Genomic DNA, 24,890 nt, shown 5'->3' with positions numbered 1-24,890 from the left:
AACTCAACTCTACAGTTTTCTACCCACACTGGATCGTCCTCTGAACTATTCTTTTCTTTGTTTTTTTAAAATTACTATTATTATTATTATTATTATTATTATTATTATTATTATTATTAATGTGTGGTGTATGCATGCATGTATGTGCAAATGTGTCTACCTGCATATACTTGACAGAGGTCAGAGGGAGATGTTGCATGTCCTGGTCTCTCGCTCTCCATCATGTTTCTTTGAGACAGGATCTCTCTCTGAAACCAGAGCTAGGCAGGAATCCAGCCAATGCCAGCAGCCCTCCTGTTTCTACCCATCAGTGCTGGTGTTAGAGGCATGGTCACGACAAGTGAACAGCTTTTACGAACCCAGTGTGATCTGAGCTCAGGTTCTTGTGCCCGGGCCGCAAACATTCTCACCCATGGTCCTCTCTCTAGCGCTCACCTTTTACCCTCTTTCTTGACCACTAATTACCCTGACTCAGTTATGTGGTGGTAAATCCGAACCCTCCTCCAGTTTTTCTCTTTCATCCGGATGATTCTGATGCTCACAAATTGTGCCTCTGAGACAGTTTCTTCTGCCTCTCCTGCCACCATCTTTGCGTAACTTTGCCTTTCATCTAGACAACTCCATCTGCCTCCCAAGCAGTTTCCCCGTGTCCAGCCACACTGTTATTATGAACACAGTCTTACCAAAGGGAAATTTTTGATTTCCTCAAAACCCTCAAGTCTGTTTCTTTGACTGGTGAACTGTGTTGAAACGTTGAAGTTTAGCATTTGACATCTCATCATCCATCCAAATCTGTATCCAACTTTCTTATTCCGACAGAGGTTAAGTTCATGTCCAACTCCTAGGATGTGTCAACTGTGTGCTGTGCATTCCTTCTGGCCCCTGGCTCCTGTGGACTTCACTTATTCACTACCATCTTTCTTCAACACTCTCTTCATGAAGGCTTTCTTGTCCTTTTAAACTGCAACCATCTCCTCTCTTCTCTAAGATAGCACATCTCTGTCATGCACCTGTGGTATGGTTTTGGACATTTGTTCTATTATAGTACCCATGACCTTGAGAAGCAGAAATGTGAAGGAATTTTTTAAGTATCTTAAAGGGAATATGCAATAGGTTCACTTACTTCTTAGTTTCTTTACTCTTCTTTCTAAACAGTGAAAGCCAGGCACTGTTCTAGGCATGGAGATGCATAGGGAATTGGACACAATTCTCTCCATTGATATGCTTGTTGGGCATCCAACATGACAGGAGATAATTTATAAATTATGGGGGTAGTAAGCTGAGCATCATCAGTTAAAATAGTGTTTCATGCTACCTTCCATTCCTACCATTGTAAATCAAGATAATTACTCGGCAGTCTGGCTATTCCTTGTAAGGCAAATGTGCTATTCATGTCTTGTTTGAATGGTGAACAGGGAGGGGGAGGGAAGGGAAAATTACCTTGCCTCCCATCTGTGCCCAATCAACTGTAAATCTCCAGGAGAGAGGAAAAATGTTTGTGATGAGCAAAGAACCATCTCTCAATTTTACAAGCAGAGGTGGGGTTTTATGTAACAGGCAAGGAAGAAGCTGGAGGGGGTGTGTCAGCATGTCTGGATCCTTCTGTTGACCCTTTATTTTTTTATGTTTGAGGGCGAGCTTGTGCACTTCTAATGGATTTAAAAGATTACCTTGCCTCCTCAGACTGTACACACAGCAAGCAGAGTGAGGCTCTTCAGGCCTGACTTAGGACTACACATTTTATAGAGGCCTCATGAAAATAGAGAGTACCCTGTCCCTCTAGCGTAAGCACAATTCTCTCTCACTGACCCTTTAATGCAGCAACTGCTTTCAAGGCTGAAGTTTTAAAACGTGGTGTACCGGCTGGTTTTATGTCAGCTTGACATAAGCTAGAGTCCTCAGAGAGCCTCCATTGAGAAAAATGTCTGCATAAGGTTCAGCCGTAAGGCATTTTATTAATTAGTGATCAGTGGAGGGAGGGCCCAGCCCATGGTGGGTGGTACCATTCCTGGGCTGCTGGTCCAAGGTTATATAAGAAAGCAGACCAAGCAAGCGAGCGGGGAGCAAGCCAGTAAGCAGCACTCCTCCATGCCTCTGTATCAGCTCCTGCCTCTAGGTTGTTCCTGCCTTTTGTGAGTTCCTGCCCTCACTGCTTTTGATGATGAACTTTTATATGGAACTGTGAATGAAAAACACCCTTTCCTCCCAGAGTTGCTTTTGGTCATGGTGTTTCATCACAGTAATAGTAACCCAGACTCCAGAACCCAGACCCAAATATGCAATAAACAAATTTAATTCAAGTGCCCATTACACCGAAAATAGTCCAAATGTGCATACTGTGGCTGGAGAATCTGAACAATTATGACCTTGCTGCTGGAGGAAGACTGATGGGCTTGCAGCCCCAACGGCACAACAGCCTAGCTGTATAAGCGTGGACTGGTGGACAGGGAAAGTAGCCTGTGGTGGTTTGGATGAGAATGACTCATAGACTCGTGGATTTGAATGCTTGATCACTAAGGATTTGAAAGGATTAGGGGGTGTGATCTTGTTGTGAGAAGTGTGTCACTGAGGGTGGGCTTTGAGGTTTCAGAAAACTCATTCTAAGCCCAGAGTCTCTTTCTCTGCCTGGTGCCTGCGCACCTGTGTGTATAACTCTTGCCTGCTTCTCCGGCACCATGTCTACCTGTGTGCCACCATGCTTTTCACCATGCTGGTCACGGACTAACCTCTGAAACTGTAAGCGCGCCCCAAATAAATGCTTTCTTTTCTAAGAGTTGCTGTGGTCATGGTGTCTGTTCACAGCAATAGAACACTGACTGAGACATCACCTTTCTGTACCTCATCTCTAAATGGATGTGATCAACTGACTTACTTTCGAAGTGGTGAATGTTGAATTAATATTTGTAAGATTCTTAGAGTGGTATCTGGCAATAATTTGTGTCATTAATGTATTTGTCAAATTGACAACCTTTTAGTAAAATCTCTTTACAAACAACAAGATACGTGGTATAGGGATATGACTCAGTGGTAGAAGACTTGCTTATCGTGAAGGAGGCTCTAATTTCAACCCCCAAACCACCCCCACTATCAGAAAAAAAAAGGAGTCATTGTGAAAAAACGAGGTACAGTAGATCTATATCTACTGATATAGATCTATCAGTATCTTCCCAGCACAGAAACCCCCACTTGTCTCGCCGTCAGCTGGCCCCAGCCCTTGATACAATGAGCATATGGCATCATTTAAAGGGAAGAAAAAAAAAAAAAACAGGAGTAAGTTTTGATGTACACAGTAAATTTTATATTTACTATTACTACTGCCTGTTATAAAGGAAAACATGCAGAGAGGAAAAAGCACGAAGATCCTTCCCAAAGGATACTTGAATAGACCCGGATCATCAACAATCTCTGTAGGTGAATTAACCCTCTGGTTACAGTGACACAGTATGCTATGAATGAGTGTCACATGCAGTCCTGAGAGAAGAGAGCATCCCCATCCCCAGTTGGCCCTCTTTATGCCTTGTTTCCTTTTTTTTTTTTTTTTTTTTTTTTTTTTTTTTTTGTGAGATCCCATCTCTCCAGAGCCCATCTAAATCTCTCTGAGCTCGTATCAACTTCCCATCATGAGTGAGCGTCCATAATGACAGCCACCTGTTTTAACGACAGAGCCAGGACCACAGCAGCATTTTCAGCCGAGTTGTTAATCTGCCTAACCTTTCCCTTCAGGAACGCCACCCCCACCCCCACCCTCATGCAGCTACTTGCCAGTTCCGGAGCACCTGTGCAGGGCTAATTTTAAAAGGTAAATTCCTCCCCAAGGGGGCTCCCCTGCCTACACACCCTATCCCCTGGTAAAGGAATGGCATAAATCTTGCATTTTGGGTCGCCATGGTTTTCTCAATCAAAGCAGCGGGCTGGGGCGGGGTGGGGGAAGGAAGACAGAAATGTATTGTTTGAGAATGCACATTAACAGACTGTAATGGCCCAGTTAGAAATTTGTCAACATCGTTAACTGCCACTTTCCCTCCACTCCTATCCTGGAGCAGCTGCTGACAGCCTCTCACTCTCTCTTCCTCCAGGATAATAGGTGTGTAGAGCCAGCAACACCTCAGGTTCTGGTGCCAGGGCCACCGCAGACACTGCTTATCGCTCAGACACACACTGGAAAGAGGCCCCTGAGCTCTGGTCACCCCCAGCTGTCCCCAGCAACCGTCTTGGTCGGCAACACTAATCTAGTTATCTAAGTCTGGATCCCAGCATGGCCATGCAACTCTCTGGCCAGCAACACTAATCTAGTTGTTTAAGTCTGGATCCCAGCTTGGCGAGTACTGAAGTCGCACAGCCTCAGCGTGGCATGTTACTCCTCCCGTTCTCACCCGCTGAAGTACTGCAGGAAGGGCGGACTAGTCGTTTAGCTGACAGAAAGCCATGGAGGTCACAGAGGTCAGAGTTCCCCAGAGAGCAGTTTCTCAGTGCATATTTACAGCCTTCTTACTGCCCTTTAATCACTGTATTCTGACGATTTTCCTTGGCCCAAGCAGAGGCACAGTCAGGTTCTGTGCTTCAAGGCAAGGTCTTGTCCTTCCCCTGTGGCTCAAGGATTCTCCAAGCGGCCTTACTCTGCTGGTGGGCTCTCTTCCTGCCCATGCTATGCCTTCCTCCTGCAATGCTTTTCCCATCTGCTTGCTGCGTCTTTTCTGCTACACAAGACTCTATACTCTGTTGCTCAGGTATAAGTGACCAGGTAGGAGGCTGTTTGTCCCCGCAACCTCTGCCCACCAGTTTTGCTTTCTCTGCCAGATGTTAGGCCAGTTAGAATATCCCGGTCTCGTTGGTTCTCCACTTCTGGTGCAGCTCATTCTTAGGTTGACTTTTTAGATTTACTCATGCCCCCAGACCCATAAGCTGATCAGAATCTGCACACACACACCATTCTTCCTTCCAGGCTATTGCTTTAATATATCATTTAGAGAGATTTAATTAATTTAATTTTATTTTATGTGTATGAGTGTTTTGCTTACACATATGTCTGTGCACCATGTGCAAACCTTGTGCCCTTGAAGTTCAGAAGAGAACATTGCATCTCTTGGAACTAATGATAAAGATGCTTGTGAACCACCAGGTGGGTGGTTGGGAACATCACTCTGGTCTTCTGCAAGATCAACAAGTGCTCTTACCTGCAAGGCCATCTCTCCAGCCTCTTAATTTATCATCTTAAATTAATTAATTATTATTTTTTTTTTTTAGACAAAGTTTCCCTATGTAGCCAAGGCTAGCTTGGAACTCTATGGATCTCAGGTTGGCCTTGACCTTGCCTCAGCCATGTGAGTACTGGGAAACGTGTGTAGCATTAACATAGAAAGTTGGCTTCTTTATTATGAAAATCCCACCTGTGCTCGGGATCCATTCCCATTGTTTCCTACTTAGGGGTTTCCTACCCATCCTAAGCCTTCTACACATTTGCATGTGAGCAGGACCCACTTAAGAATCACCTTCTCTTAGAGACCATTACTTTCCCTCAGCTGTCATCATGATCTTGCCCACTTGAAGTTTCCAGTGACTTCGGTAGGGTTTTCCTGGTGGAGAGGAGGCAGAGCCTTCCGTTTTGCAGATCAGTTGACTAAAGTCAGTGACTCAAGACGACTTACCAGGTTAAATGCCTACTTCACACCTTAACACACTGCAAGTATTTCCAGCCATCAAGAAATAGTCTAATTGCCATGTTTTTTTGGCCATATGGTTTCTTTTTTATCCTCAAAATTTTAATCTAAAGCATTAGAAATGAGGATTTATTCTAGAACACAGCATAATTTACTGCAGCATAAATAACTACCTTATTTTAGTTTGGCACCATATCAATGTAAGTAGCCTTTAAAATATTCTTCAATGGACCCAGATATTTATATCCTCTAGATAATCTCTCCTTTGAATGTAGGTTGGTCCTGACAACTTATGTTAATGAAGAAAAGAGTCATGGAAAGTTATAAGATTAGGTTATGCAAAAGATGTGATCTCCATCTTTCTGGTCCTCCTTTAATCTTTCTTACTGGCTTCAATGGAAGTCAGCTTTTCTGTGGAGATGCCCACAGGGCAAGGAAGTGAGGGGAGGCCCCAGTCCACAGAAAATCAGGAAGTCCAACCCATGGCCTTACTAACTCTAAAGTCCTGAGAATCATACAGTGAATCTGAAAGCTCATCTTTTCATTGTTTGATGGCTATGGCCCATTCAAATGGGAGTTTCAACTTTCCAGCTAAGCCAGGACCATTTTCCTGACCCAGAAAAACTGGGATAACACAAGCTAGTTCCTGTGAGCCTCTAAATTCCAGGATAATTCGCTACACAGAGATAACTAATACAGCATTCAACCAGTCCTTCTGCCTGGTTCAAGTATAGAAAAGAAATGCAGGCAAGATGATTTTTCCCAAGGACTAAATCAAAATAAAGCAAGCAAACCCATGTTGCCAAACATGTGATGGGAACACGGTGTTGGTGAAAGTCATTGGCTTCTGGTGTCCGAGATTTACTGTTGAGATGAAAACAACACTCGTGCTGGATTCCAAACGGTCCTGAGGAAGGGAAGGTTGCTGCTTGCCTGCTGTCAGTTTCTTGCTTGCTGCAGTTGATTTGGGCAGATGGGATCGAGGATCCAAGTGCAGTGTGTTAGCATTAATGAATTCCCAAAATATCCTGTTTTCCTGGGGTAAATTTGCATCATAACTACCACCGTTGCCAACCAAAAATTAAATCAATAAATCAGTATGAGGAAATTGTCGAGAAGAGATAGAAATGCTGCTAGACAAAAGAAGCAAGTGTTTGTGGGTTGAATTCCCATCCTCTAAGTAGCTGGCCTGCCACCTAGTTCTTGGGTCATGACAGTCATAGAGAGGGAGGCAGTATCGGGTCCCTGAGGGCAGTGAACTCAGTGCTCTGGGTCCATGTTGGCCCTGATGTCTCTATGGTGTATTTCTCCACTTCTGCAGGAAAAACATAGACAGCAGCCACTGCCAAGGCCTTTCTGCTCTTGTTTCTGGCAAGGAATAAGTATTTCTAACTTATTAACTCTTTGCTGACATTTTCAAACTCTGCTTGCTCAAATGCTGCTTTTTTATGAACCTCCTTCTTCTCTGGTGCTAGTCCCCTAGCACACATGACTCAAGGACCCAGCAAAGAGGATGGGAAAAAGTCCTGATTCTCAGATAAGACACTAACAGTGTAGCCAGCATTGTAGACTAGTGTTCAGCAGGGAAACAGCCTTCCAATGCTTTATATGATCCCTACAGAGTCATTCTCATGATCACATGGAAACCATGATGACTACGAAAATGACACATGCTCAAAACAGACATATTTCTGGAAGGAACCCCTCTTTATAACATTTCCTACTCCCTAACTCTCTAACAATATATGCATATATACTTCACATATAAACAATTTCAAATCCATGCTTGACCAGATATTCACTTTCAGGTTACAACTATTTAAAAAGCAAAATGAGAACTATCAGAGAAATAACATAATCACACACTATTTTTAAAATTTTCTTTATTTAATGCCATGGATTTAATGCCTATGGTAACTGAATTTTTGTATTCTATCTTCATATATAATCAGGATATAAATAAAGTCATTTGTGTTATGCTAAACATCTTGATATTAGTGGAATCCAAGGCAAATGTACTGGCTGGTTTTATGTCAACTTGACACAAGCTAGAGTCATCAGAGAGGAAGGAGTCTCCATTGAGAAAATGCCTCTATAATATCCAGCTGTAAGGCATTTTATTAATTAGTGATCAATTGGCAGGCCCAGCCTATGGTGGATGATACTCCTAGGCTGAGCAAGAAAGCAGGCTGAGCAATAAAAGCATAACCTCCTCCATAACCTCTGTATCAGCTTCTGCCTCCAGGATTGGGCTCTGCTTGAGTTCCTTGTCCTGACTTCCTTTGGTGATAGACAGCAATGTGGAAGTGTAAGATGAATAAACCCTTTCCTTCCCAACTTGATTTTTGGTTGTGTTTCATTGCAGCAATAGAAACCCTAACTAAGACAACAAATTTTCCAATTTTTGTCTAGTTGGTTGAACAATGTCTGTCCTATCTTAAAGCTGCCCTATTCAGACCACTCAATTCTTTTTCCCTGTGACCAAGAAGTATCCAAACCCTTTCATGACTGTTTGATAATTGTAAACTGTCTGGAACACTGGAAACTCATCTATTGTGAATAATCAAAAGAGATACACTCTTAATCTCATAGAAAACTGGGTAGTGGAGATGGCGTAGTCAGTTAAGAGCTTGCTGTGAGAGCATGAGGTCTTGAGTTCAGGTGGCCAGCGTTCATGGTAAAAGCTGAGTGTGGCACTGTGTGCATCTAATCCCAGCACTGGAGAGATGGAGACAGGCAGATCCCTGGGGCTTGCTAAGCAGCCAGTCTTGTTAAATCAGTGAGCTTCAGGTCCAGTGAGAGATGTCTTAACAGGTAAGACAGAAAATGATAGAGGAAGATTTCTGGCCTCTATGGACATGCATATGCACCTGCACTCATATGAAATGTTCATCCACATAGACCACACACACACACACACACACACACACACACACACACACAGAGAGAGAGAGAGAGAGAGAGAGAGAGAGAGAGAGAGAGAGAGAGAGACAGAGAGAGAGAGACAGAGACAGAGACAGAGACAGAGATTAGATATTCTTTATCTAATTCTTTTTTCTTTTCTTTTCTTTTTTTTTCTTTTTTTTTTTTTTTTTAGCTGAGGACCGAATACAGGGCCTTGTGCTTGCTAGGCAAGCACTCTACCACTGAGCTAAATCCCCAACCCTCTTTATCTAATTCTTTAGATAGGTATAGCTCTTAAGCTCAGAATTGAAGTTGGTGATATACAGAGCTATTGGAGCACTCATGTCTACTCTCCGTTTCCCTCTCCCATATTTTCATACATAATAAATGCAGCAGGTGTAAACTTTGATATTAGTTTAATCAGAAGGGAAATACCAATTTTGAAACCTACCTCTAATCTTTCATCTGTCATTATTGCCAGGTAATATGTTATCAAGGCTAGCTTTTTAAATATTATTTGAATCATTTCCCTTCCCTCCCGTCCTTCCTCTCTCCCTCTTCACCTTTATCTCCCCTCTTTGGCTTCCTTGAGTAAATTGCTAGACAGAGGATAGTTTCATAGGTTCTGGGCACCCAATAGTAGTCATACTGATAAGGTAAATTGTAATAGTGTCTTGCTTTTATGCCATTGGCCTTCTCGGAACTTTTCCTGAAGATTCTTCCTCAAGAACACTCATGTTTTTATGCTTTCAGAAAGAACTTTCTGTGTCCTACAAATGCTTGGGTTGGGCAAGGGCAAAGAACATCAAAGGCCCTGGAGTGACTTAAAGCAGTGAGGACTTGGGCATGGAAGATGATTATATCTCTTCTTGTTTCTTCATAGGACAGTATTTCACAGAGTCTCCCATGAATTAGAGTTCCAGTTGCCCAGGCAGTAACATATTTACCCACAGCATTCACTGGCTTTATTCCATTCCTATCACATTGCCCCATCTACTCCCTCGTGTCATTGGGTTGAAATCCTTGTCTTATGATCTCCTTTGGGGAGATGCAGTGATCCAACAAAGTCAAGGGGGAGAGACAGAAAGTGACCTCTGCAGCACGTGATCCCTATAATTGCCCAAGTCACTCAAACAGCAAAAGGCTAAAATAACTTTAATCTAGAACCATCTCAGCCTAATTTACCTCACATGTTTGCAATGGTATCTTAACATATCCGAAATTATCACAAAAAAATCTAGAAAGCATTCATCTAAATGAAATTTGAAGGCCACAGAAAACACAAATTCCCCAAAAGAATTATCATGCTATACCCTCACTGTAATGCAACTAGCAGTTTCCATTTTCTAAATTTGAAGACAATCCTTTGGTATTTGGGTCTTTGGACTGGCTGAACTGCTCATGTTTCTGTTAAACCTGGATAACATTTCCTGTTCTGCACAATGGTATATCATTCTGAATCAAACCAACGCCACTTGGTAAACCTGAACGCTATTGCTATTTCTCATCAGCATCACATGCCGATTAGAAAACAAAGAACAGCTGGCTTTTCACTAAAGTGATTATTTTTTATTATTGAATTCTGAATATGCAGAATTACCTATCACTTTCTCTGCCTCTCTTGAGTCATTTCAAATTAGATTGCTTTATATAAGACACCTCAGTTTACTTTAGTAGAGAAGACAAGATGAATGGGAATAGAAGTAAAAGTAGAGAAGTAATATTGCTTCTGTAATACTTTTTGGTTTTGTGTGGAATAAATAAACAAAGACAATGTTAATGTCTGTCTAGTCAGTAAATGTCAGTTGCTGACAATTAGCTTCTAAACCAGAATCAGTTCATGGTTTCCTCTCTTGTCTCTCCTTTCCTCTCTTTCTCTCTGTACATATGTACACTTAGTAACAATCTCTCTCTCTCTCTCTCTCTCTCTCTCTCTCTCTCTCTCTCTCTCTCTCTCTCTCTCTCTCTCACACACACACACACACACCATGCTTCAGATTAAAAAAAAAACTTTCTATTATAAAATCTGGTCTTTCCAGAAATTATAGTTACCTATTTATGAATTCAAGGCCAAATCTTGGTTGAGATTTTATCTTAAACTCACATGTTCTCAACAACATCATCTTACTCCACCAAGTTCTTTATGACCCACAAGCTTCTGCAATGGTTTTATAATATTTTAGGCCTACCAAGAAATGAGTCAGGCAATGGAAGACTCCACAGTCTTTTGTTGTTTCTTGTTGAAAATAATTAGAAACAAGTCAATCAGATATAAGGCAGAATGATAGAAACATAGCATCCTCAGATGATTCACATACACATCAGAACTTGAACAATACCACTATGTACCATGATGTGAATAACCATCATTCATATTTGCTTAGCACCTCTCTTCTAGGATTCTGGTGACCCTGTGACTCCAAAAACTCTTATATTCTTTATGTGAAGCTCCAAAACTATCAGAAGGGGAAAGAGGGGGTAAATTGCTAGCATTTTTAGAGCAATGATGACATTTTAACATTAAGTGATCCAAAGACATCATAGCAATATAAATTGCTCAAATATCTTCATTTTGTGACTTTTTCCCTTGAACTATGAAGGGACATGGTTATGGAGGAAAACACTGGAAATAAAATTTTTGTCCCAAGGTGCAAGTAGGGGAGTGAGATAGATCTAAAGGAGATAGACCTAAAGGGGATAGACCTAAAGGGGATAGACCTAAAGGAGAATGTGTATCAATAAGCCAGTGGCAGTTAATGGGGTCCTTAGGGCTACTGTCTGAAGAATGTGCTCTAAAATGGTAACAGAACTGCACACACACACACACACACACACACACACACACACACACACACATAACTTATCTAGGAAGCCCACATTGTGTGATTATGGAAATTCCCTTTATTTTCTCTGATCTTCAGTCTAATCATCTAGAAGACAAGGAGAAGACCCCAAAGAAGTGTATTATATTATAGCTCTATGGTACTACAATTCTAGATGCCCAAACTAACAGGCTGGTGAACAGATAGTTCAGGGAAAAAAGTCACAAAATGAAGATATTTGAGCAATTTATATTGCTATGATGTCTTTGGATCACCTAATGTTAAAATGTCATCATTGCTCTAAAAATGCTAGCAATTTACCCCCTCTTTCCCCTTCTGATAGTTTTGGAGCTTCACATAAAGAATATAAGAGTTTTTGGAGTCACAGGGTCACCAGAATCCTAGAAAGCCCTGCTAGCTCCATCTGGCTTTCTAGTGCTTAGATCATTTTGTGGAGCTTCATTTTTTTTTTTTTTTTAAATTACAAAATGTGACCATCTTTTGTTACTGCTAGATACAGGAGCATAGTTTTCTCAGCCTCACTTGCATCCCTGTCTAACACTGAATAGTCACACACAGTAACAAACAGAACTGAGGACCTTCAGAATTCAAGGACCTCAGGATAAGACGCTGTGTCAGCCATTAATCACCCACTGCCTCTAAGTCCTTTGAAACTCCTGCCAAACAAACTTCTGGGCTATGACAGAAACTATACACTTAAAAACTTTGGGCAAGCCTGGAGGTAGAGGACAAAATTGGCAACAAAAGCATGTGAAACTTGGGTTTCAATTTAGTCTGGTATAAAAGAGAGTCTTGCATCATGGAAGTTGAACTTAGGGCTTTCTCAACTGAAAACTCTCTACTGCCAGAGCTGTAGGCAAGAACCCAAAAAAGTTGCAACCCCAGGCACGTTGAAATAAACCAAGATCGTGCAGGCCAAGCTGGACAAGGCCAATCAAGAACACACAAAGCACATAACTCTGTTGCCAGGAATCTCCTCTAACAGCATCACATACAGAACTTTCCATCTAGGTGGGAAAAAGATGGCTACTGAGGTATCCCAGACAGTCTTTATACCCTTTTCTCTTGAGAAATTGCCAGAATGAATTAAGGAGCCATTTGTGTATTACATTATCTCTGAATCAACATAGTTTTCAAAGAATCTCTATCTGCTTTGCATGTTTTTGTTTTGTTTTTAATTTGGCAAGATTTCCCCCATAAAAAAACAACCATAGAATCATAGGAGATTTAAAACGGCTTCCACTAATCCTCCATGTAAACAATGCCCAACACGCTTTAATATTAAATGCTCAAGGCTTTCCATCTGATATTCAGAACTGACCCTCAACCTCTACCCCTTGGCCTAAGTTTACCTTAAACTCAATACAAAGCAATTCCCTTCAAAGTGCCACATTTCCACCAGGCACTTGGATTAGACCTCCCTGGTTTTGGTTGGAACTGGGGGAATTTCATGCAATGTTTTCTTCTTTAAGTCCTGAACCTAAGTAGGTAAAGTTAATTTGTTTTAATTTTTCCAATTTTTAGCAATCTGTTGCTTTTTTTTCTACAGTGATCTGTTCATGCATTAATTCTCTTTTCCTGAACTATTTAGAAAAAAACAATTGTATCTCTCATCTAGTCATGAGTCTGGTGCATATTTGAGTCCTTCCCTCCCCTGTGCTTGGGAGCCGTGATAGGTTTGAAAGATAGTAGAGTCAGTAGGATGGACTCATCTACAGAGCCCTAGGAGCTCACAGCCTGGTGGCACTTCTCTCTGTGACAGACACTGTAGGACACCCACACGTTAACCTGGTTTGTACACTCACTGAGTCCCATCCTTATTTTACTGCAATGCTGCTTGTGGCCTACTAACAACAGAAACAAGCAAATCAAAAGCAAATTTCTTCAGTAATTCTAAAGCCTTTACCTATTTCTCTACTCTTGTATTTCATTATTCTCTGAACATGCCACCTAGGTGGATGTAGCTGATGGTTCTTCATCTCAGAACACTCCACATTCCTGGTTCTTTGCATTGTTGCTGCTACTTCTTGTCTCCAATACATTTGTTTCCAAGTATCATATGTAAGTGTTCTCTCTCCTCTGCACTTAAATATCTGGTCAGTTTATAGGGTAACTGATATTTTCAATATGTTTAACTGTATAATGTGACAAACTTTGTATCAATAGAGAACATACTTTTCTTGTTAGAGTTAAAATTTTAAATTTTGAAATATCTTGCTTAATAGTTACTTCTAATTGTTTTAATTGAAAAACAAAAACCATATAATTTGTACCACATAACACATTCTGATATGTGTATGCATTGAAAAATAATTAAATAAATTAGTTACATATCTTTACCTTTAGTATTTTATAAGCTCATTTAAAATCTACTCTCCTAGCAAACTTCAGGTGTTGCATTATTCCTAACTATAGTCACTATGCTGTACAAGTACAATAGACAGATATTCCCAAAGTCATTCTTTCTAGTTTAACTCTATAACCTTTAACCAACTTCTCCCTGCTCCATTCTACCCCTTGCCTCTAGCCATTGTAATTACCATCATGCTGTCTCTTGTGAGTTCAATACTTTTTAGTTGAATCTTTTGACTCATAAACACAAGATCACTTTACCTTGCATCCTCTGTAGCCAGATCACATAATTTCCTTGCTCATATGGGTATTCATGGTATAACAGGAAATCATGACATTGCTAATGTCAGCACATTCATTTTAATGCTTCCTTATTTATTATGCGGATCAACATCTTCATTATTCATTCAAAGTTTTGTTTCTGAATTGGGAACTCTGCACAGAAGCCTAATTAGGGAACGTCTTTCTTTTCCTTTTGAAGGAGGTTTTAGTGTCCTATAATAAATTAAAGGCCACTGGTTGTCACCATATTGTGGATGTTGGCTTGGGTTCTGGAGGTCTGGTGTAGAAGGAGGAGGGTCCCAAATGTTGTATTTGTAGAAAAGTGGAATTCCACTTATTCAATGGACAGTCGTGTTCCTAGTTCACATCTGTCTTTAGCATCCTTTGTGTAGTTCAACAGGATTCTTCAAAGTTGCATTGTTCCCCTTTAGTGTGACAAGTACAAGGCTGAGGATAGAGAGGCTTGATAGGGAACATTTTTTCTCTGTTGGCGATGTCACTGCATCACCTTGATTTTATATAGTGTTTTATGACTTTAATGAAAAGCAAAAATGACCTAGTGTGTGTGACCAGTTTAGGCTGCAAGTACAGTCTCGGTATTTACCAAAAAGAAGGGATAAGAAAATGCATAATAGAAACATTTACAAAATCTAACCTGAAAAGAAAGGTTTATAGGGCTTTAAACTATTTACATCCAAGAAAAAATATATTGCAGATGTCTATATGTTCTTGCTTGCTTGACAATGTCAAATATCAATGGGGGTAAAAATTTATGATGATGTCAAAAGCAAGGAACTCAGGAGGGAGACTGCTGTGGAGTAACCCTTCTGTATACTGTGTGAATATATGTTGCTATGATTGGTTTAATAAACAAGCTGACTGGCCAATAGCTAAACAGGATAAAGTTAGGCGTGAAAAGCAAACTGAGAATGATGGGATGAGGAAAGGTGAAGTGAGAGGAGTGCCAGCAAGATAGAGTATGAGTATGACACACAAAATGGGATAGAAGTAAAAGCCACAAGCCTCAGGGCAGCACAGAGATGAATAGAAATTAGTTAAGTTGTAGGAGCTAGGTAGTAACAAGCCTAAGCTATTGGCTGATCATATATATATATATATATATATATATATATATATATATATATATATATATATATATGGTTTTTCAAGACCATATATATATTGGTTTTTCAAGACAGGGTTTCTCTGTGTAGCTTTGCACCTTTCCTGGAACTCACTTGGTAGCCCAGGCTGGCCTCGAACTCACAGAGATCCATCTGGTTCTTCCTCCTGAGTGCTGGGATTAAAGGCGTGTGCCACCACTGCTCGGCAGAGCATTTATAATTTATATCAAGTCTCTGAATCAGTTATTTGGGAAGTGGCTGCAGGTTGTTTGGGAGCAGGTGGTCAGGACAGGAAAACTTTGCCTACAGGAGACTATCCCACCTTTTTATTTTTGGTCAAAGTTGAAGGGACATCAAAATGTGAAACTCATCAATAGAGTAGAACACTTCCCTCATGTGAGTGTGCCTCATGCCAGGAAGTGTTACTGCAGAAACATGAATGACTGCAGTCAACAGCTATCTGGCAGTATCTTTTTAAACACAGAAGAAAACTAAGTGACAAAGCTGTTAAACAAAGTTATTCATTTGAGAGGCTGCAATGGTTCTTAGGGTCCCCAAGCTAGGAATTCATTTTCCTGCAAAGGCTCTTTTGCCTGAGCATTCTCTCTCTCTCTCTCTCTCTCTCTCTCTCTCTCTCTCTCTCTCTCTCTCTTGGTTTTTCAAGACAGGATTTCTCTGTGTAGCTTTGCACCTTTCCTGGATCTCGTTCTGTAGACCAGGCTGGCCTCAAACTCACAGAGATCCGCCTGCCTCTGCCTCCCAAGTGCTGGGATTAAAGGCGTGAGCCACCACTGCCCGGCTCTTTTTTTTTCTTTTGCTTTTTTTTTTGAGCATTCTCTCTCTCTCTCTCTCTCTCTCTCTCACATTGTGTGTGTGTGTGTGTGTGTGTGTGTGTGTGTGTGTGTGTGTGTATCTTTAATCCTTTTAGGAAGTGCAACTTTTACATAGCAAATAAGAAATCCCAATTGTAAAATTATATTTTAGACAGAAACCAATTTCTATCCCTTTGCTCTATAAACTTTGAAGATGTGAATGCTTCCACAAACAGACTCCAATTCTCTACAGTGACAAAGCTCAGGAAATGGCAGGCTTTATCTTAAAAGAGTTCAATTGCTACACAAAAGCACTCATCCACAAATAATGGAATTCTGAAATTGGGATAAGCGTGCTTTTAAGAATTTTTATTTTCAACATTTATTTCAGATAACACTTATGGATCAGGTAACAGAGCACTGAATTATAGAACAGATAGGAAAAACCTAAAAGAGAAAAAAAATTAGGGCAGGCCTTTATTAAATTTTAAAGTATGTCTTTGCTAGATTCTTATAAAGAGCCAAATAGGGTATCGAAATCTCTGGAGATCACCAGTATAATTTCTTTATCATGTTCCATTTAAAATTTAATTATGCAGTCTACAACAAAAAGAATCTGATCAGTCTAAATAGGTCAGGCAGTGAGTAACTTAATGATATTCTGAAGTTTTCCTTGTAAGGATCCTTCCTTTAATAGTGTGTTACACATCAGAACACCGTATTATAAAACAAGTGTAATTTAATCCCATCACTACACTCTTAAAAACATCTATAAAGAATGAAATGTTTTGATTTAGGTACTTTGGAGAATTAATGAAAACCATGTTCTGGATAGTGCTGCCTGTGATTGATGAGACATATTTGCATATCCAGGTGCTCCCTGACCTATGATGAAGCTGCGTCCCTATTAAGTTCATCACAAGGTCAAAATATCCTCAATGGAAAACGCACCTAACCTATTAAAAGCTATAGTTTTATCTGCCTTTTCTTAGACATGCTTGTAACCCGTATAAGAGCCTATGGTTGGGCAGCCATCTGACAAAAAGCCTATGTTATAATAAAGTTTACACTGCCTCATATAAGGTACTGAATATGTGTACTGAAAAACACTGGTAATGCAGAGCACTTAGGGTATCAGTTGTGTCCCACGTTTCATGGCTGATGTGAACTGTGAATCCATGCTACTGTACACATGAGCAAAGAATAGGAGAATCAGTATCTCTAACCTGGGAAAGAGAAAATTCAAAATTTAAAGTATGGTTTCTACTGAGTATATAGCTCTCTTGTGCCATCATAAGGCTGAGGAATTTTAGGTTGACTCATTAAAAGTCAGGGCCTGTCTGTATTCTGGCCAAATCAAGGTAATCACTGTTTTCATGTGTTATAACAAAGTCAAGTGGCTACAAATGCACACACCCCTCATCCCCACCCCACCTCCGCCACATACATATAATACATAATTTAATGCTTTGAATACTTTGTTTTGTTTTATTATTATTAGTTTTTTGTGTGTGTATCTGTGTGCATGAACATTTACATGTGTATGTGTAGATATATGGAGGCCCTAGGTTGATCTATTTTCACTTTATTCATTGATGTTGTATTACTTGATTGAACCTTGTGCTTGCACACTGGCTGGTTAATCCACCTCGCCCTCTCCTGGCATCCCACCTCTGCTTCCCCATGCTGAAATTATAACTAGCAGCCATATCTGCTTGGCTTCCATGGGGCTCTGGTGATCCAGACTCCAGGCCTCATCTTGTGCAGCTAGTGTTTTACCCTGAGCCATATGCCCCGCCCTTGGCACACTTGGTTCTAAATCACCAAACATGTCATTCATAATTAGACAGACATTTAGGCACTGAGAAGTGAAATCTGAATCAGTGATTCATATATAGTCACTTACTCTCTCTATCTCAAACTTCACCTAATAGTCTACATTAATTTTTTACTACAATAATAAAGGAAATACTGTATAAGCATTTTAAATGTATCATGTCACTTACTTCTCAGAAACACTGTTCTGCCACTGTCTCCTTTGCAGATGAAGGAAAACGAAGTATTGTGAAGTTAAGGGATGGGCACAAGTTCACAGAACTAAGTGGCTGGGCAGGAATTGGAATAGGGGCTGGAGTCTGGATCCAGAGCACAGGTGCCTAACTGTTTTGCTGGCAAGTTGCTTACAATGCAGTATGACGTCACCCCATACATATTAATACTTGTTAAGTGTAGGTTAAAAAAAAAAACAAAAAAAAACAACTGGCTAAAGCTAGCCTGGAATGAACCACAGTATTAGCCATCATGTGTCCACTGTGGGCTGTGTGCCAGGTACTTACATAACTGCTTGACATGGATCATCTCCTTATAGTGACTCTATGAAATGAATATTAGAAGTTTGCCAAATTTATAAATGAGGAGTAGAAGCAGACATACCAAATTCACATAATCAGGAAACAGAGAATTCAAGTTTGTCTGAGGCCCATACCTGGTCTTGCAGACAAACACTCAACAGCAGCTACTCTAGACAGCGTATTCACAACTCAGCCCAATAGATGGAACCCTTTGGGTGCTAACAATCATGAAGCATTGAGCAGAGTGGGAAGAGTGAAGGATGGCAGAAATTACACACCTGCTCCAACACTGGAGATTGTTCTGGTCCTATTCCCCTCCCTTCTCAATTCAAACATTTATTCATTCATTCAAACATCTATTAATTAATTCAATTATCTACTCACCCAGACAGTCAAACACTTATGCAAATATTTATTCAGTGCCTACTATGTTCCAGACAGTACTAAGCATTTTGGGTAAACCATGAATAATAATGGGTTCTCAACATATTTTTTTCTGTAGTATAAAAGGTATAAATGTCTTCTGGAAAGTGACATACATGCTGTACTGGGGACTTTGGAAATAATAGAAAGAATGTAAAATTATCCAGGACAAAGAAAATCTTATAGAAAAAAAATTTCTCCTATGCTGTATCAAGGCGAAGGGTCAGAAAACCTTTATATACAATGATGTGGAATATTTTCGCATTGTCAGGCTATGCTCTCTCTACCACAATGAATCAACTCCAACACTACAGTGCAAAATCAGGCTTAGACTATATATAAACAAATAAAATGTCATTATTCAAGTGAGTATTTGCTTATAGGTACAGGCTTTGGGCTGGATTTTGTTTGTGACTCTAATATATCCCTAACCCCCAAGATCATATGGGAGGCAAAAACAAGAGAAGGGAGATGATAGAGCACCCAGGAGAAGGAAGAAGAGCAGATTGCAGACTAGATTTCATTCTTTTTTTGTTGTTGTTTCTAAAATGGGGACTCACATAGTCATAGTCATTCAACAAACATTTCTTGATTGCCAGTTCTGTTCTGGGTCTTGCAAAGGGTGTAACAAATTGGACGACAGGCAATGAAGATACTGCTCTGGGTCTGAGTAGGAAGACAGCAAGCACATCATGACCATGGACGGACACAGAGATAATAACAGTTGCTGCACAGACAACACAAGATGGCAATGGGACAGTGGGTAAATGTGTCCCATAAGGAGCTGCTAATCACGGAGTGCTCAGGAGAGTGTTCTCTGAGGAAGGAAGGGTGAAGAAAAGCCAGGGTCAGAAAAAAACGGAAATGAAGAAAAGATAAGAGGGATGCAAGCATTTGCAATGGCAGAGCAATGAATGAACCCAAGGGAGTTGGTGATCAGCTTGCTTTCTCCTTTTCTGTAGTCCGGGATGCCCCACCCAGCCATGACCCTGCCCACATTTAGATCTTCTCACATAATTAATCTAATCAAGACAGTCCCTCACAGACAGTCTCAGAGGCTAACTTTAATCTGGACACTGCCTCACAAGTGTGCCTGAGGCTTGTCTCCTGGTTGTCAAGTTCTCAATTCACAATAACCATTGCAGGTGTTAACCATTCTGCTTCTTCTACACACAAAGCACTGTGTGTCTAGCATAGGGCTTTTCTGTCCCTTCTCTACTAGATGAAAATACCAGAGAGAAGAAATGGTGTTTTATCTATGTTCTCACACAGAGCCTACTCTTGGCACATACCTAGCACTCAACAAAGCTTTGTTAAATTAGTAAATAAATAATGAAACTCGTCAATGTGGAGCCACACTGCATGCTGGTCCCAGGATAGTAGAGGAAACTGTTGTTTCCTTGGCGTTATAAAGAAAGAAAGAAGAAGTGTGCATCTATCCTCTCTTTACCAAATAAGAAGTTGACCTGGAAGAACCAATGTACTTATCTACTACTTTCTAAGGGTCTCAAGGGAGATAGCATTTTGTATTGAGGACAATGAGAAATATGAGTTTGTGTTAGCTACCAAAGCTTCCACAGAGAACTAAAGCCCTGACCTTAAATCCTCTAGAGCCACAAATAGCAACTTGAGCCGCCCAAGCTTATCTTAATTCCCTTTGCTTCCACCTTTCTTCCTGACCAGGCACATCTATGACATAAATATGGTGCATGAGAAATGGTATAGTCCACTTCAAACCTCAGAAAACAAAGCTCTACATGTAGTCTTGGTACTCTACTATCAGTACACCAATACTAACACTCAAATATCAGTACTCCACATGTAAAACTACAATGGAATGACTTTGATCTGATGGTCCCAGACAAGTAATTTTATTGTCTTGATAGAGAGCCTCAAATACTAATGCGATGCTCATTCCTTGTAATTTAGGAACTGGGGTTCTATTGCTTATATGGATTCTTCTTGTCTTTTGAGGAGGGTTATGTTCTGATAAATACATAAGCTGAAAATATCATTAAATCAAAAAGCACATGATTCACTTAATATATTGAATCTCCTCATCCTGTAGTACAAGTCACCCATTGAATGGTTGTGGTTTCCTCCTAGGATCAAGGGGCTGATTCCCAAGTTTAGAAATCAGCCTGGAGAGTGTCACGCTGCCTATGGCTAGCCTCAGAAAGGTCCAAAAGCCCAACATAATGTCTAGTGTAGTATATGGAGACTAACTGCTCAGCTCCGTGCACTGATTTTTCTTTGAGAGCCAAGTAGTAAAGCTGAGAGAAGAGGATGTTGGGGATTGCAAGATCTAGGGATATATCATGGTGATATTATTTTTCCACCATCATAGGAGATTCAAGGAAAAATTATTAAGGTATTGAATTTGAATGCTAGAGGAAATTATTTAAAATTTTTCTTCATAACATTAATCTTTAGCTCTGACTGCTGTTGACGGGTGCAGAAACCCAGTAGAAGACAGAGGCTGGGTCGCTACCTTCTATAGCTGCCTAAAATTATTTTAAGTTTCACTGACTGACACTTCATGTTCTTCACAGAGCATTCTGAATTGTAGGTTCTATGTATAGGACCTGGCTCATGAATCTCACTTGCAGTACTTAAGATGCTTCTATGACGGTCTACTAAATCCCTTTATTTTCCATACTCTTAAGTCTATAACCAGGGACTGGAATAACAGGGAACTGAAGTCTTTTCTCTCTCTTTCAAAAACAGCAGCTGATAACACATGATGGTATTAAAGCTTGAGTTGCTGTAAGGCTTGTATGTACCTTTACTCTGTTATCCAAAATAAGTTTTTCTTTGTATAGGCATCAATTACAATAAAAATTCAGCTTATAATTAATTTAGTGCCTTCACTCCATTGAACAATTGGGATCTCACCATGGTTTCTTTTGAACACATCTACCTAAACTAGCCACCCTTCAATAGAAGAAACAGATTCGGAAAAATACCATTATAGGGATGGAGAGATGGCTCAGTTGGCAAGGTGTTTGGCTTGCCAAAATGAAGGCCTGAAGTGGATTCCTGGAAGTCATTTTAAAAAGCCAGACATGGTGGCATGCACTTGCAATGCCAGCCCTGGGAAAACAGAGACAGGCAGATCCTTGAGGGAAAGGGGCTGGGGTGCTAATGGCCAGCCAAACTAACCGTTTTCAGAACTTCAAGCCAGTGAGAGACTTCCTTGCAAAAAAAAAAAAAAAAAAAAAAAAAAGAAGAAGAAGCAAACTCACAACACAGCAACAGAAACAATGACCACCCCCCCCCCAAAAAAAATCCAAGGTGGATGGCACTTGTAATATAACACCTGAGGTTGTCCTCTGGCTTCTACAGATGCACATATACAATTTACCCACATATACATGAATACATACACGTACATGTGCACACACACACACACAGTTGTAATAGAAAAACTGTTTAGATTGCTGAATTGTCTTTTGCTACATGTAAAATAAAAGCAAGAAGCCATATGTAAGATAAAATTATTGTTTTCACAGTTCAAGGAAGGGAGCATGCATCCTATTTGCAGGATACTTCAAGATGAGTATTATAGGCAGTTGGTTTAAACGTTTGTTTTAATCTTGACAAGATCATTGGTTTTTAATATTTATAATATAATTACATTGCTTATAGTGCATGTTGCTCATGTAATCTAATATTTTTCTGGTGACATATTATTACTAAGCTTTAATTTCAGCAACAGCAAGAATTCAAAAGCGCATTTAGGTTATCATTAGCAGTGGAAAATGAAGCTGATGCTTGTTCAAGCACCTTGTGCATGTATCTTGTTTCAACTTCAAAGCATTTTTAGCTTCTGAGACACAATCCATGCTTCGTGATTTGTGCATTTGTACAGAGTATTATCAACCTGTGACCGGCGACTTGAAATTAATGCCATGTAAGGCAATTAAAGGTGAAATATTCCACCACCACTCTACACACACACCAGAACAGCTCTAAAAGGCCTTTGGGAAAATTTCAAGACGGTCAAAGCCAATGAAAACCAAATCATAACAGTGTTATAAAATGCACTGTCTTCCTTCCTAGCCACATATCACCAGCTAGCAGTTGCTGGGATTGCAATTTTCCATTTTTCTTAGATGTCACAGCAAGAGCATGCTTTTATGACTAAAAGGATAAAAAACTCCAAGTGTCATGTCCCACTAATCATTAGCCGACAAACAAACAAAATAACTACAGATGCCTTGTTCTAAATGGTACGCAGGTATCAGAGGGCTCATTTTCTAGTGACAGGCTAAAGAAATCTGAAGACAGGTGGACAGCTGAACAAGGGATGGAATGCTGCTAGGCTGTGCAAGCAAATGCTTGCCAAAAAAATAGTCTAGACACCACAGGGAGCATTTATCATGAAATAATTACTTTATTTTATGTTAATGTGAGAAGAGAAATACTAGTCAACGGATATATCCCAAGCTGCCCCTGGAGAAAGCCAACAGAGCACCTGAGGCTGTATTAGATGCATAATTGAGAAACAACTAACCTTGTTTTTCATTCTTTCACACATGCATGAAAATGACTTCAAGTTGCAGTTAGAATCGGATCGCCACTGTGCTGTTGATTTTCAACATTATTCAACAATAGAATAACAAAAATTCATGACAAAAAATAAATAGGCTCATTACCAAAATACCACCCACCAAACTCAAGAAGAGAGCATTCTGTCCCTTGGGTAATAAACCAGCTACAACAGAAGATCACTCCTGGGGAATACGCCAATGGCTGCTTGGTATTCACAATGAAGCACTGCTTAATAGAATTCAGGAGGCTCTGCAGATTTTCAGACATATGAGTAATTTTCATCTGCGTGATTACAGCACAGTGTGGGTCTTCTCTGACAATACAGAGGTGGTCCGTGTCTTAGCCGTAATATAAAAGTTTGGAAGTCATTCCTCATCCCATTATTTCAGGATTAACTTCTTCACCACAAACATGAGTAAATACACAACTCTCCCCCTCTGCAAATGATGGGATGCTCAGCCCTTGATGGCAGACGTTTTCCAAGTGGAAATAAGCACTACAACAAACGAACTCAGCAGTGACACATAACTCAGAACACACTCAGGTTTAACCCCTCAAACTGGCACACCTTTGGGATGCTTCTTTGAGATGCTCTCCAAAGAATGAAGACACATAGTAAGTTAAATATTTGGATCACACTAAATAGTTTTTTGGGGGCAATATCAATCATGAGTCTACAAGTAAGTTTTTCTTAACATACAAAAAACAGCTAAACGGCTTCTCTCTTCCAGATTGTGATGATCTATAACCTCCCGTTCCCTAGTGCCATTCAGAATCACTTTGTTGTTCCTTGTTCTGTTCTCGAGATTATCTTAATGGCCATTCAATAGTTCCCAACCAATCCTCCATGTCATGTTAATTAATTCTCAACTGGTTATTAAGCACCTTCAAAGACTGAGCATAAGTTTCATGCTAAAGGCCAGATTTTAGATACACGGTGTTTAGTAAAATGGCTTTTGAAAGATGGCTACCCCATTACTTTCTTTTTTTCTATTTTTCTTATTTTAACCACAATAAGAATTACAAATGTGTTTATGTCACCGAAACTCTGATCAGATTCTTTGGAGGAAGAACAGGGTTCTTTTAGAAATCAATTAACCTCTGAATACAGTAATAATTGGTACATTAAAAAAACACAAAGTATCTCATATTGTCAATTCTTTTGACTCTAATGAAGGAATTAGTACTTTTATGATTTTGGGGGTAAATATAGCTACTGTTATCTATCTATACAGCTATTATCCATCCACCCATCCACCCAATCACCCATCCATCCATTCATCAATTCATCCATCCACCCATCCACCCACCCACCCAGTCATCCACCCACCCATCCACCCAGTCATCCACCCATCCATCTATCCATCCATCCATCCATCCATTCATCCATTCATCCATTCATCCATCCACCCACCCACCCACCCACCCAGTCATCCACCCACCCATCCATCCATCCATCCATCCATCCATCCATCCATCCATCCATCCATCCATCCACCTCTAAATGTGTCTAAAGACACAAAAAGAATGAGAATGATTTTGAGAAATCATTTGTAGATATTGGCCCAGTTACTTTGTGATGATATTG

The 24,890-nt window shown here is 40.2% G+C and overlaps 1 protein-coding gene across 4 annotated transcripts in view; it reads right to left on the bottom strand.

The window, feature by feature from the left end:
• The window catches only part of Celf2 (CUGBP Elav-like family member 2), a 640,994-nt gene that overhangs the window by 394,795 nt on the left and 221,309 nt on the right, over window positions 1-24,890 (bottom strand). The window lies entirely within an intron of this gene.

This window comes from Peromyscus leucopus, chromosome 5 (genome assembly GCF_004664715.2).
Source record: "Peromyscus leucopus breed LL Stock chromosome 5, UCI_PerLeu_2.1, whole genome shotgun sequence".
Lineage (NCBI taxonomy): Eukaryota > Metazoa > Chordata > Mammalia > Rodentia > Cricetidae > Peromyscus > Peromyscus leucopus.
This window is presented reverse-complemented; position numbering and strand designations above follow the sequence as displayed.